The sequence below is a fragment of the Saimiri boliviensis genome, chromosome 2 (assembly GCF_048565385.1).
Source record: "Saimiri boliviensis isolate mSaiBol1 chromosome 2, mSaiBol1.pri, whole genome shotgun sequence".
Taxonomy (NCBI): Eukaryota; Metazoa; Chordata; class Mammalia; order Primates; family Cebidae; genus Saimiri; species Saimiri boliviensis.
In genome coordinates, this window is record NC_133450.1 from 48,510,990 (window position 1) to 48,526,124 (window position 15,135).

Below are 15,135 nucleotides of genomic sequence, written 5' to 3' on the forward strand. Positions count from 1 at the left end.
GACTGTGAGTCTAGGGAAGGGGTTGGCATCTTCATCATTGAGCAAGTAGACGGTTTTCCGCCTAGTGCCTCAGCCCTTCGCTCCACTGTGCCAGATATTTTCAAATTTGGAGCCTCCCTGTTTCCATTTCTCTAGAACATAAAATACTCAGCTCCCATGATGATGGGAGAGTAGTTGTTACCTGGCTACATAAGGTAAGAGAGGAGAACTGGTGGTCAAAGTCCTCCCTTTTTAGATTTCCTATTGACCTGCTTTTCTGCCCATTTCTGACGCCACCTTCAGAGGTGTTTGTGGCTTCCACTTCCTGAGTCAATCCAGTTCTGTGGTATGAATTTATGTGTTAGCTTCCTGTTGCTACTATAGTAACAAATTACTATTGATTTTGTGCCTTAAAACAAGACAAATTTATTATCTTAGAGTTCTGAAGTCCAAAATGAGTTTTAATGGAGCTAAAATCAAGGTTTTGGCAGGGTTATGTTCATTCTGGTGGCTTCAGGATGGAATGTTTATTTTTTAATTAAAAAAATTCTTCAATAGTTTGTGGAGGAACAGGTGGGTTTCAGTTACATAAATAAGTTTTTTAGTGAGAATTTTTGAGATTTTGGCGCATCCATCACCTGAGCAGTATACATTGTACCACATGTGTAGTGTTTCATTCTTCCCCCGGACTCTCTTCCACCCAAGTCCCCAAAGTCCATTATGCCTTTGTGTCTTTATAGCTTAGCTGCCACTTATAGGTAAGAACATACAATATTTGGTTTTCCATTCTGGGGTTACTTTTCATAGAATAATAATCTCCAACTCCATCCAAGTTGCTTCAAAAGATATTCTTTTATTCTTTTGTTCCTTTGTATGGCTAATATTTGATTGTGTATATTTACCACGTTGTCCCAACCTGCAGGACGACAACAGGGGCCCGAAGGGAGGGAGTGGGGATGGATGGGCAGGAGACGCGAGAAATGGAGACAAGACAGGAGTCTGATCAAGTCTCGTTTATTGTTGCTGAGCTCACAGCTTAAATAGGCCAGGCAGGAGGGCGGGGCAAAGGAAGCTTGCAGTTGGGAAATTCCGGCCTGGTGTGCCTCGTGCCGCTACCAGCCTCGTGCCGCCTCGTGCCGTCCACGGGCTGGACCTGAATCATCAGGACTTGAGCCTTCCACAAGTGGCACCTGGGCTCTCTTGGCCCCAGGATTTGGCCTGTGCTGCTCACAGCCTCCCACAAGCAGCACCTGGGCTCTCTTGGCCCCAGGATTTGGCCTGTGCCGCTGCCCACAGGTCCCCCTTTTTTATTTTATTTAGAAATTAGGCTGAGTGGTAGTTATGCCCGCGGGAACCGTGCCTGTCTTAGGTCAGAGGACCCCACATGAGAGAACATTGACTCCTTATTCATCATGGGGAGGGGAAAAAACGTTTTCCTCCTTATTTTAGGCGGAGTGTCCTTACTCATGCTCCTCAGTTGCCCGTCATTGGCTAACCGGTTCAGCTCGCCGGGTGACCTGAGAGGAAAGGTATCAAGTTCCATCTCTAGGTCTACCATCTCCTGCTTGTGGTAATGGACCTGAATGGGCTGCATCTTCATGGCCTCAATTTGTGATCTTGAGAAGCTCCTGAGTTTGCTGAGTATAACAGGACCGATTAGACAATAAGACAAGGAGGGAAAGCAATCAGGATAAATGATACCATGTTGTTGACTCCTAAAAAGGGAAAAGATAAAAGACCCTCAGGGCTTGATGTCGTCCCTGGGTGGAGTTGGTTTTTCGGATTTTTTTGATACTTACTTGCTTTACAAGTCTCTCGGGAAGCCACCTGGCCGAATCGGCTTCCTTGGCATAAATGCACACCGATCCTCGACCTCAAATCAGGACCGGGTCCAGGCCATGCCATGCGCCCGTCATGGGATCTTTCCATATTACCGATGCATAATGGCTTTTGGATTCAAAATGCCAGTGTCGATCAGCAGCGGAGTGTCCTTCTTGATCCAGTGTTAAAAAATTTAAAATGAGTGTGATAAAAGGTTTTTTGGTGATCCCTTATGGGGGTACCATTCCCCCTTTTTTATTTTATTTAGAGTGGTTTTTATGGTGAGATAAGCTCTTTCTACTATGCCTTGTCCCTGGGGGTTGTACGGGATGCCTGTAACATGTTGAATGTTTAGCTGAGTACAGAATTGAGTGAAGGCTGTACTGACATAACCAGACCTGTTGTCAGTTTTGATTTTACGTGGACACCCAAGGGATGCAAAGGCAGTTAAAAGATGAGCAATAACATGTTTTGTGGCTTCTCCGGTTTGTAAAGTGGCAAAGATATATCCACTACAAGTATCAATGCAGACATGAACGTATTTAAGATTTCCAAATTCTGGGATGTGGGTGACATTCATTTGCCAAAGGGCATTAGGTAGGAGGCCTCGAGGGTTAACTCCAAGATGTGGGACCGGTAAGTGAGGTGCACATTGTGTGCAGGACTTTACTATTTGTCGGGCTTGTTCTCTAGTTATGTGATGGAATAGTCTTAAGGATTGAGCTTTAAGATGATGCAAGTTGTGCGAATATTGTGCTTGAGCTAGAGGGGTGTTAGGAAGTTGAACTAACAAAACACGGGTGACTAGGTCTGCCTTGGCATTTCCAGAGGCCAATGGACCAGGTAAGCCTGAATGAGCACGTAAATGTCCAATGTAGAAAGGTTGTGTTCTGGAAATTAATAGCTTTTGTAGTTGAGAAAATAGTTTTGCAGCAGTTGAGGTGTGTTTTATGAATGGGGCTGTTTCTAACTTTGGGACAGAGGTAGCAATGTATGCGCTGTCTGTATAGATATTGAGAGGATCATTGGGAAACATGGAAAATGCAGCTATAACTGCATGTAGCTCTGCTAATTGGGCAGACGAAGATTGGGATTGAAAGCTGATAGTTTGGTTTGGGGTAACAAAGGCTGCAAGCCCTGTGGATGACCCGTCAGTGAAAATGGTAATTCCATTTGGAAGAGGATGAAGTCTGGTATTTTTAGGAAAAATGAAATCATGTCTGTTAACAAAATCTAGAAGCTTATTGGGAGGATAATGATTATCGAGGTTGCCAGTATAAGAGGCAAGTGCAATGGGCCATGCTTCAGTATTTTGCATGAGCCAATGGATCTGCCGTTTGGTATGAGGTTGGACAATGTTGTTAGGTTCCTGTCCAAAATATTCCTTTCCTAGGGTTCTTCCTTTGGTAATTAGACTGGCTACCATAAGGTAGTAAGGTTCAATGACTTTAGTGGGCATATTAGGAAGATGGATCCACATAAGTGGAGCAGTTTGCCAGAACACAGCTGTGGGAGATAATGAGGTATGACATATAATAAATTGGAGTGGTTTGTCAATATTGAAAAAGGTGATGGTTTGGTTATTGATAGCTTGGTTAACTAAATTGATAGCTGATTTTGCTTCAGGGGTGAGTTGTCTTAAAGAAGTAGGACTGGGATCCCCTACCAATATATCGTATAGGGGCTTGAGATCAGCTTTGCATAATTTTAGATAAGGTAACAGCCAGTTTATGTCTCCTAATAATTTTTGAAAATCATTGAGGGTTTTTAAACAGTCTAGCCTGAGTTGCACCTTTTGAGTCGATAGGCGAGTTCCACTTAACTGAAATCCTAGGTAAGTGTAGGGATCAGTAAGTTGCACCTTCTCTGGGGCTATGACTAATCCACTAGCAGTAAGGGCAGTTTGTAGACCTTTGAAACAAGACAAGACCACTTCCTCTTTCGATATTTTGGGTTAGCTAATTTTTGTTTAAGGCCTGCGGCTACACGTTCAGCAAATTTCTCTAAGGAGCACACAGACCCACCGCTCTCCGCGGATTTCTGTTCCTCTTTACCAGAGTTGCTATTAAATGACATTAAGTCAGCTTCCCCTGACTTTTTCTCCTTGCCCTCTTTGGGTTCTGGTTTTTCCAAAACTAACGAATTTTCTTTAAAGGGGGGACTTTTATCGGACAAATTTTTACATGAGTCTCTCAGGCAAGTTTCCCCCTGGGTTATGAGATTAGCAATGACTGGATCGTCATGTTTTCGGGTAATGACCTCATTTATCAGATTCCAGTATGAAAAAGCAACTACAGGGACCTTTTGAAGCCCAAAAGCATCATAATAATTTTTTAGGACTTCCCCTACTCTTTTCCAACATTTTTGATCTATGGTTCCTTCCTGAGGGAACCAGGGACAAACGTCCTTAATATAATCAAAATATTTAATTAACCGGTTTACTTTCACCTTTACTCCTCGCGCCTTTAATGCTATGCTTAATTCTTCTACAAACAACTCATGCTTACTAATTTCCTGACCCATAATATTGTCGTCCTCTTACCAGAGAGCAAGGCTGCAGCAGGTTCCTGCGGTGACTCCTCCTCTGGATTTCTTCCTTCAATCCGGCCGGCTTCGACGACGTCCCTCACTGTGTCCCTCGTACTTCGAGTCCCTGTTCGGGCGCCAAACTGTCCCGACCTGCAGGACGACAACAGGGGCCCGAAGGGAGGGAGTGGGGATGGATGGGCAGGAGACGTGAGAAATGGAGACAAGACAGGAGTCTGATCAAGTCTCGTTTATTGTTGCTGAGCTCACAGCTTAAATAGGCCAGGCAGGAGGGCGGGGCAAAGGAAGCTTGCAGTTGGGAAATTCCAGCCTGGTGTGCCTCGTGCTGCCTCGTGCCGTCCACGGGCTGGACCTGAATCATCAGGACTTGAGCCTTCCACAAGTGGCACCTGGGCTCTCTTGGCCCCAGGATTTGGCCTGTGCTGCTCACAGCCTCCCACAAGTGGCACCTGGGCTCTCTTGGCCCCAGGATTTGGCCTGTGCCGCTGCCCACACCACGTCTTCTCTATCCACTCCTGTTTTTTTTTTTTTTTTTTTTTTTTTTTTTTTTTTTTTTTTCTTAGATAGAATTTTACTCTTACTGCCCAGGCTGGAGTGCAAAGGTGCTGTCTAGCTCACTGCAATCTCTGCCTCCCGGGTTCAGGGGATTCTACTGCCTCAGCCTCACAAGTAGTTGGAATTATGGGAGCCTGCCACCACACCAATCTAACTTTTTCGTATTTTTAGTAGAGAAGTGGTTTCATCATGTTGGCCAGGCTTTTCTTGAACTCTTGACCTCAGCTGATCTGCTCACCTTGGTCTCCCAAAGTGCTGGGATGACAGGCATGAGCCACCATGCCCAGCTATCCACTCCTTGGTTGATGGACATTTAGGATGATTCCATATTTTTGCCATTGTAAATTGTTCTGCTATATACATGTGTGTTCAAGTATATTTTTCATATAATAACTATTTTTCCCTCTGTGTAGATACCCAGTAGTGGGATTGCTGGATCAAATGTAGTACTACTTTTAGTTTTTTAAGGAGTCTGCAGTGTATTCCATATTGCTTGCACTAGTTTGCATTCCTACCAGCAATGTAAAAGTGTTCCATTCTCATCATATCCATGCCAACATCCATTTTTAAATTATGGCAATTCTTGCAGAAGTAAGGCGGCATCTCCTGTTTTTAATTTGCATTTCCCAAATAATTAGTGATGTAAAGCATTTTTTTCATCTGTTTGATGGCCATTTTGTATCTTCTTTTGAGACTTGTCTATTTGTGTTCTTAGCCCACCTCTTGATGGGATTATTTGTTTCTTTCTTGCAGATTTGTTTGAAGTCCTTGTGGATTCTGGATACTAGTCCTTTGTTGTATGTACAGTTTGAAAATATTTCGTCCCTTTCTGCAAATTGTCTGTTTACTCTGCTGATTATTTCTTTTGCTGTGCAGAAGCTTTTTAGTTTAATTAGGTCCCATCTATTTATTTTTGTTTTTGTTGCAATTGCTTTTGGGTTTTTGGTCATGAACTCTTTGCCTAAGCCAATTTCTAGAACGGTTTTCTGATGTAACATTCTAGAATTTTTATGGTTTCAGTACTTAGATTTTTTTTTTTTTTTTTTTTTTTTTTGAGACAGAGTTTCACTCTTGTTACCCAGGCTGGAGTGCAATGGCGCGATCTTGGCTCACCGCAACCTCTGCCTCCTGGGTTCAGGCAATTCTCCTGCCTCAGCCTCCTGAGTAGCTCGGATTACAGGCACGTGCCACCATGCCCAGCTACTTTTTTGTATTTTTAATAGAGACGGGGTTTCACCATGTTGACCAGGATGGTCTCGATCTCTTGACCTCGTGATCCACCCGCCTCGGCCTCCCAAAGTGCTGGGATTACAGGCTTGAGCCACCGCGCCCGGCCTCAGTACTTAGATTTAAGTCTTTGATACATCTTGAGTTGATCTTGTATAAGGTGAGAGATGAAGATCTAGTTTCATTCTCCTACACATGGCTTGCCAATTTTCCCAGCACCATTTGTTGAATAAGGTGTCCATCCCCCATTTAATGTTTTTGTTTGCTTTGTCTAAGATCAGTTGGTTGTAAGTATTTGGCTTTATATTTGAGTTCTCTATTCTGTTCCATTGTTCTATGTACCTATTGTTAAATAATTACCATGCTGTTTTGGTGACTATAGTCGTGTATTGTAGTTTAAAGTCAGGTAACAGGATGCCTCCAAATTTATTCCTTTTGCTTAGTCTTGTTTTGGCTATGCTGGGTCTTTTTAGGTTTAATATAAATTTTAGAATTTCTTTTCTGGTTCTGTCGAGAACAATGGTGATATTTTGATGGGCATTGCATTGAGTTTGTAGATTGTTTTTGGCAGTATGGTCATTTTCACAGTATTGAGTCTACCTGTCCATGAGCATGGGATGTATTTCCATTTGTTAGTGTCATTGATGATTTTTTTTCAGCAGTGTTTTGTAGTCTTTGTTACAGAGATGTGTCACCACCTTGGTTAGGTATATTTCTTTTCTTTTTTTATTATTATACTTTAAGTTCTGGGGTACATGTAAAGATTTTGTAGGATTGTTACATAGGTATAAACATGCCATGGTGGTTTGCTGCATCCATCCCCCCATCATTCTATTTTAGATATTTCTCCTAAGACAAAAACCACATGATTATCTCAATAGATGCAGAGACAGCCTTTGACAAAATTCAACAGTCCTTTATACTAAAACTCTCAATAAACTAGGTATTGAGGGAACATATCTCAAAATCATAAAAGCTATTTATGACAAACCCACATCCAATATTATACTGAATGGGCAAAAACTGGAAGCATTCTCTTTGAAAACTGGCATAAGACAAGAGTGCCCTCTCACACCACTCCTATTGGTGTGAGAAGTATTGGAAGTTCTGACCAGAGCAATTAGGTAAGAGAAAGAAATAAAGGATATTCAATTAGGAAAAGAGAAAGTCAAATTTTCTCTATTTGCAGATGACATGACTGTATATTTGGAAGACCCTATCATCTCAGACCAAAAACTCCTTAAACTGATAAGCAACTTCAGCAAAGTCTCAGGATACAAAATCAATGTGCAAAAATCACAAACATTCCTATATACCAATAACAGAGAGCCAAATCATGAGTGAACTCCCATTAACAATTGCTACAAAGAGAATAAAATACCAGGAATACAACTAAAAAGGGATGGGAAGGGCCTCTTCAAGGAGAACAACAAACCACTGCTCAAGGAAGTAAGAGAGTACAAAAATAGATGGAAAAACGTTCCATGCTCATGGTTAGGAAGAATCAATATCATGAAAATGGCCATACTGTTGAAAGTAACAAATAGATCCAATGCTATCCCCATCAAGCTACAATTGACCTTCTTCACATAACTGGAAAAACCATTTTAAATTTCATATGCAACCAAAAAGAGCCCACATAGCCAAGACAAAAAAAAAAAAAAAAAAAAAAAAAAAAAAAAAAAAAAGCTTGGAGGCATCAAGCTACCTGACTTCAAGCTATACTACAAGACTACAGTAATCAAAACAGCATGGTACTGGTACCAAAACACAGATATAGACCAATGGAACATAACAGAGGCCTCAGAGGAAACACCACACATCTACAACCATCGGATCTTTGACAAACCTGACAAAAACAAGCAATGGGGAAAGGGAATCCATTTGATAAATGGTTTTAGGAAAACTAGTTAGGTATATTTCTAAGTTTTTTTTTTTTTTTTCAGCTTTTGTGAAAAGGATTGAGTTCTTGATTTTTGTCTCACCTAGGTTGTTGTTGGTGTTGAGCAGTGTTACTGATTTGTGTACATTGATTTTGTATTCTGAAACTTCGCTGAATTTATCAGTTCTAGGAGATTTTTGGACAAGTCTATAGAGTTTTCTAGGCATACAATAATATCATCTGTGAACAGTGATAGTTTGACTTCCTCTTTACCAACTTGGGTACCCTTTATTTCTTTCTTCTGTTTGATGCTCTGGCTGGAACTTGCAGTACTATGTTGAATAGAAATGGTGAAAGTGGACATCCTCATTTTGTTCCAGTTCTCAGGGGGAATGCTTTCAACTTTTCCCCATTCAGTATAATCTTGGCTGTGGGTTTGTCATAGATGGCTTTTATTACCTTGAGGTATATGCCTCCTATGCGGATTTTACTGAGGGTTTTAATCATAAAATGATGCCAGATTTTGTTAATAATTTTTCTGCATCTATTGAGATGACCATATGATTTTTGTTTTTAATTATGCTTATGTGGTGTGTCACATTTTGTTAATATGTTGCATATGTTAAACCATCCTGTACCATGGGTATGAAACCCACTTGATCATGGTGTATTATATTTTTGATGGTGTGCTGTTGTATTCAATTAGCTAGCATTTTATTAAGGATTTTTGCATCTGTGTTCATCAAGGTTATTGTTCCGTAGTTTCCTTTTTTTGTTATGTCCTTTCTTGGTTTTAGAATATGGATAATATTGGCTTCTTAGAGTGATTTTGGGGAGATTCCCTCTTTCTTTATGTTTTAGAATAGTTTCGTTAAGATTGGTACCAATTCTTCTTTGAATGTCTGATAGAATTCAGCTGTGAATCTATCTAGCAGGACTTTTTTTTGTGTGTGTGTGTGGCAATTTTAAAATTACCATTTCAATCTTGCTACTTGTTAGTCATCTGTTCAGAGTTTCTATTTCTTCCTGAATTAATCTGGGAGAGTTGTATATTTCCGGGAATTTATTCACCTCCTCTAGATTTTCTATTTTGTGTGCATAAAGGTGTTCATAGTAAACTCAAATGATCTTTTGTATTTCCGTGGTCTAGGTTGTAATATCTCCCATTTCATTTCTAATTGAGCTTATTGGGGTCTTTTCTTGGTTAATCTTGCTAATGGTCTATTGATTTTGTTTATCTTTTAAAATAACTAGCTTTCTGTCCCATTTATCTTTTGTATTTTTCATTTAGTTTTGTTCTGATTTTTATTATTTATTTCTTCTGTTGGGTTTGGGTTTGATTTGTTCTTATTTCTCTAGATCAGGCATCTCCAAACTTTTTACACAGGGGGCCAGTTCACTGTCCCTCAGACCATTGGAGGACTGCCACATACTGTGCTCCTCTCACTGACCACCAGTGAAAGAGGTGCCCCTTCCTGAAGTGCGGTGGGGGGCCGCATGCGGCCCACGGACCATAGTTTGGGGATGCCTGCTCTAGGTCCTCAAGGTGTGAGCTTAGATTATCTACTTGTGCTATTTTGGAGTTTCGATGTAGGCATTTAATGTTATAAACTTTCCCTTTAGCACTGCTTTTGCTGAATCCCAGAGGTTTTTATAAGTGGTGCCACTATTATTGTTCAGCTCAAAGACTTTTTAAAATTTCCATTTGATTTCATTATTGGCTCACAGATCATTCAGGAGCAGATTATTTAATTTCAATGTATTTGTATAGTTTTGGGGGTTGCTTTTGGAGTTAATTTCCAGTTTTATTCTACTGTGGTCTGAGAAAATATCTGATACAATTTCTATTTTCTTAAATTTACCGAGACTTGTTTTGTAACCTATCATATGATCTATCTTGGAGAATGTTCCATGTACTGAAAAAAAGGATGTATATTCTGCAGCTGTTGTGTAGAATGTTCTGTAAATATCTGTTAAGTCCATTTATTCTAGGTTATGGTTTAAGTCCATCATTTATTTGTTGACTTTCTGTCTTGGTGACCTGTTTAGTGCTATCAGTGGAGCATTGAATTCCCTCACTATTACTGCATTACCATCTATCCCATTTCTTTGGTCTAGTAGTAATTGTTTTATAAATGTGGGATTGCCAATGTTAGCTGCATTTATCTTTAGGTTTGTGATATTTTCCTGTGGAACTAGTCCTTTTATCATTATATAATATCCCTCATTGTCATTTTTAACTGTTGTTGCTTTAAAGTTTGTTTTGTCTAAGAACAGCTACTCCTCACTTTTGGCCTCCATTTACATGAACTATCTTTTTCCACCCTTTTACCTTAAGTTTATGTGAATCTTTTGTGTTAGGTAAATGTCTTGAAGACAGCAGAAACTTGGTTCATGAAATCTTATCTATTCTACCATTCTGTATATTTAAGTAAAACATTTAAAACACTTACATTCATTGTTAGCATTGAGATATGAGGTATTGCGCCACTCATTATGTTAGTTGTTGCCTTAATACCCTTTTTTCCCCATTGTGTTGTTGGTTTATAGGCTCTGTAAGATTTACGTTGTAAGGAGGTTCTATTTTGGTATATTTTGAGGTTTTATTTCAAGATTTAGAATTCCTTTCCACATTTCTTGTATTTCGACTTAGCAGTGACAAATTGTCTCTGTGTGTTTTGTCTGAAAAATACTTTATCTCTCCTTTATTTATGAGGCTTAGTTTCACTGGATAAAAAAAATCATGGGACCCTAATCCTTTATGGCCTACAGTGTTTCTGCTGAGAACTCTGCTGTCAATCTGATAAGTTTTCCTTTTTGGGTTATCTGATGATTTTTGTCTTATACAGCTCTTAAGATTCTTTTCTTTGTCTTGACTTTAGATAACCTGATGACTATATGCCTAAATGATAATCTTTTTGTGGTGAATTTCCCAAGTGTTCTTTGAGCTTCTTGTATTTGGATGTCTAGATGTCTAGCAAGGCCAGTGAAGTTTTTCTCAATTATTCCCTCAGATAAATTTTCCAAACCTTTAGGTTTCTCTTTTACCTCAGCAACACCAATTAGTATTAGATTTGGCTGTTTAACATAATCCCAAATTTCTTGGAGGCTTTGTTCATTTTTTAAAATTCATTTTTCATTCTCTTTGTCTTGTTGGGTTAATTAGAAAGCCTTCTCTTTGAGCTCTGAAGTTCTTTCTTCTAACTTGTTCTAGTATTTTTGAAACTTTCCAGTGTATTTTGTACTTCTCTAAGTGTGTCTTTTATTTCCAGAGATTGTGATTGCATTTTCTTTTTGATATCTATTTCCCTGAATATTTTAAAATTCATATCCCGTATTTTTTTAAAAAAAATTCTGAGTTTTTCACCTTTCTCTGGTATCTCCTTGAATAGTTTAATGGTCAACATTCTGAATTCTTTATCTGGCAATTCAGAAATTTATTCTCGATTTGGATCCATTTCTAAGGCAGCTGGTGTAATCTTTTGGGGTGTTATAGAATCTTGTTTTGTCATATTTCCAGAATTACTTTTCTGGTTTCTTATCTTTTGGGTAGATTATTTCAGCAGAAAGGTCTGAAACTCAAGGTCTGCTGTTCAGATTATTTTTTTTAATGGTGCAATCCTTGATGTGGTACTTTATCCCTTCCTCTAAGATGGGACTTCCTGAGAGCTAGACTGCAGTGATTGTTATTGCTTTTCTGGGTCTAATCACCCAGCAGAATTATCAGGCTCCAGGCTGGTGCTAACGGATGTCTGCAAAGAGTCCTGTGATATGATCTAGCTGTGGATACTAGTACCTGCTCTGGCAGATGTAGCAGGAAAGTGAAGTAGACTCTGTGAGCTTCCTTGGTTGTATATATGTTTAGTGTGCTGGATTTCTTGAATGCTAATCATGCTAGCAGTGAAGTTGTCGCATGGACATACTCAGAACCTCTGATTAGCTAGGATGTTACAAGCAGGGGAATTAGGTGTTATCTCCTTCCTGGGATCAGGATCATTTTGTTATGAGTTGCTGTAATGGCCTGAGTTGGTTGCCCTTCACCCAGGAGGTGGTGCTTTCAAGAAAGCACCAGCAATGGTAGTAGTAGCAGGCTCTAAGATAGCCCTAAGATGGACAAGATAAGCATTTTGGTTTCTCAGGCAAAGGGCATGGCTGTAAAGCTCCCAAGAGTTTATATATTTTATGTTCAGCTACCAGGGTGGGTAGGGAAATACCATCAGGTGGGGGCAGAGGTAGGAGGTTCTTGGCTCAGATTCTTCTTTGGTGGGGCTTGCTGTGGCCACTGTGGGGATGCAGGGTTTGTGGTTCTTAGGCCAATGGGGTTATATTCTAGAGGTGGTTAGTTCCAGAGGGCTTCCTCTGCTGTGTCATATAGTTCACCAGGGAAGCATGGGAAAGCTTATAGTGAGAGGTCTCGCCAAGCTCCCATGGAGTTGATGAGGGCTAGTCTCACTCCTACAGTGCCTTGCTCAGACCTTGTGCTACCCCATTGAGAAAGCAGTTATGGCTTTTATAACTCACCCCTCCACACCTGCCCACTCTGTTTTCCGCTCCTGTACTCATATCTGCAGCAGCTCCTACTCATCCCCCAAACTTTGCACAAAAAAATTTGTGCCTAGTTGAAACCATTACCAATTTTAGATGGGAGTGTCTTTTGGCTGCCTTTCCAAATTCCACTGGCTGCCTTTCCAAAGGCCCTTACGATATATAGTCAGGAATAGCTTCCCTAGGCTTGAGCTGGAGACTGGGAGTACCTGCAAGGCACTTCCCACTGCTTTTTCTACTTTTCTATTTTTCATGATTCCCTAAATTCATTTCATTTCTAGATAAGGTTAAATCCTTTTCCCGTTATCTGGATTTTCAGATTCCCCAGTGAGGATGTGTATTTTGGAGACTGGTTTTTCCCCACCACACTTTGGGAACTCACAGTTTTTCATCTGTTTCATGGAATTTGCATGGGACTACTGCCTTTTTCAAAGGATCTGTGAATTCTTTTGGTTTTCCTGGTACATTCCATAGGGTCGTTCTTGGAACAAAAGATTACAGTGTGAATCTTCACATGCTCTTTTGTCTGTCCATGTGGAAGCTGCATGTTAGCCCTGTCACCAATCCACAATCTTCCCATCTACCCATAGAGTGGGATGTCTTCTTGCCTTTTCTAGCTTGCCAAGACTGCTTCATGCCATGGCTCAGACCTCATATCACTCCAGTCTCTGTTTCCATCATCACATCTTCTTCTTCTCTATCTTTGATTCACATATCTCCTTCTTTCTCTTTTCAGGAACCTTATGATTATTTTGGACCCATCTAGATAATTCAGGACAATATCTCCATCTCAAGATCTTACTGAATCTCATCTGCTGTGTAAGATAACATATTTACAGTGTCAGGAATTGGAATGTGGATATTTTGGAGGCTATTACTTATTCTACCACAGTGGGTTGCTTCTTACTGACTTCCTCCTGTGCTGACAATTTGGTCGCAGTTGTGTGCCTCTGCAGTTACCATCATCTATCTGCTATTCATCTTCTACAGTCTCTTATCTTCTGTTGTCTTTTCTCCCATCCCCTGGTTTTGTGAGTGGTTTTAAAAACTTTTACTATCATTTTGAAGTCTGTTCACCTTTGATTTTTAACAGGAGATCCTCACTTATTTTACATAATCTTATATGCAGAGTGTTTTAGTCTGTTTGTGTCACTCTAACAAAATATCTGAGACTGGGTAATTTATGAAGAACAGAAATTTATTTTCTCATAAAAATATGAAAGGCTGGGAAGTCACGAATAAGTCAGTTGTCTGGTGAGAGCTTCATCTTCTAGAGGGAGGAAATGCTCTGCTCTCATATGGTGAAAGGTGGAAGAGCAAGAGACAAAATGCTATATGAAGTCTTTTAAAATAAAGGCCTAATCTGATTGATGAGGAAAGAGCCCTTGAGGCCTGGCTTCTTAGTATTATCACATTGACAACACCTAAATTTTGGAGGAGACATATTCAAACCATAGGACAGATAATTTATGTGACTGGCTCAAGTTCATAGAGATAATTAATGGCAAGAATGAAGAGCAGGTGTGCAAGACTATCAGGTTATTTAATAGTCTTTTTAAAAATTATCTGCTTTTTCTCCACCCCAATGGCCCAAGCTTTCTATGTATGAGATATAGAAACTATACTGATGCAATTAGGAGAAAAGATAAGAATATTTTTCTTATGATCTTCCATGTTTGCAGACTCTCTGAGATAAGGGTAATAATGAATATTCACTGAGTGCTCATCATGTGCCATTCTCTTTTCTAAAAGCTCTAGTAATTGTGACAACACTATGAAATATGTACCTGTATAATCCTTACTTTTCAGGTAGGCAATGAAGGCAAAAAAAATCATTTACTTGCCTCTAATTATGTAAGAAAGATGTCACAGAGAACAGATTTGAAGGCAAGCATCTGGCTCCAGGAACTGCTTTTGATTGCTACCCAAGACTAGAGCCCTGAAAAAGGATGGGAGAATTAGACAGTAGTCTCTCATATACCCAGTGCTTTCATAAAACTGGATTAGTTCTTCCTGTACACATTTTGTAATTTATCAACTCTATACCTTGACTTATACATTACTCTTTGCTCAAAATGTCTTTCCTTCCAAATACTATATATGCTTCATTTATATATCCTCCTCCCAACTCAAAAAGTAGCCAGTATTAGAAGCTTTTTCAAGACCCTTAGTAGGAATTAATTGCTCCTTTCTCTGAACTTCTGAGGCATTTTTTTTTTTCCTGTTTAGTGGTACTTACTTTTCTCTACTTTTTATTTATTGGATCGTCTCCATTTTATTGTAAATTACTTGAAAACAGAGCCATTTACTTTTGTATCCTTCTAAGATTTGAGTTCCAGATTTAGGCTGTGCTCATGGTAGATGCCTACAAGTTTGTTTAATGACTATTGCCAATAGACATTATCAAATTGCACATCGTTTTCTTTTAGGGAAAATTGAGACCCTAGACAACGGTTCACATATGCTCTCTCTTTCTGTGCCTAGACACAATTGCTTCCTGTGTAGTAGTCTCATTGGGGCAGTCATGCAATTTGCAGAAAGCTGTCCATGGATACAGTTAGAGGCTTAAAGTTTATTTA

The 15,135-nt window shown here is 39.7% G+C and overlaps 1 long non-coding RNA gene across 1 annotated transcript; it reads right to left on the reverse strand.

Moving 5' to 3' along the window:
* Positions 1-979: 979 nt before the first annotated feature.
* Positions 980-4,428, reverse strand: LOC141583562 (uncharacterized). The gene is made up of 2 exons (XR_012516216.1): positions 4,343-4,428; positions 980-1,972 (listed from the first exon to the last, which is right to left on the reverse strand). It is a non-coding gene; the product is annotated as an uncharacterized LOC141583562 (long non-coding RNA).
* Between the last annotated feature and the right edge of the window lie 10,707 nt (positions 4,429-15,135).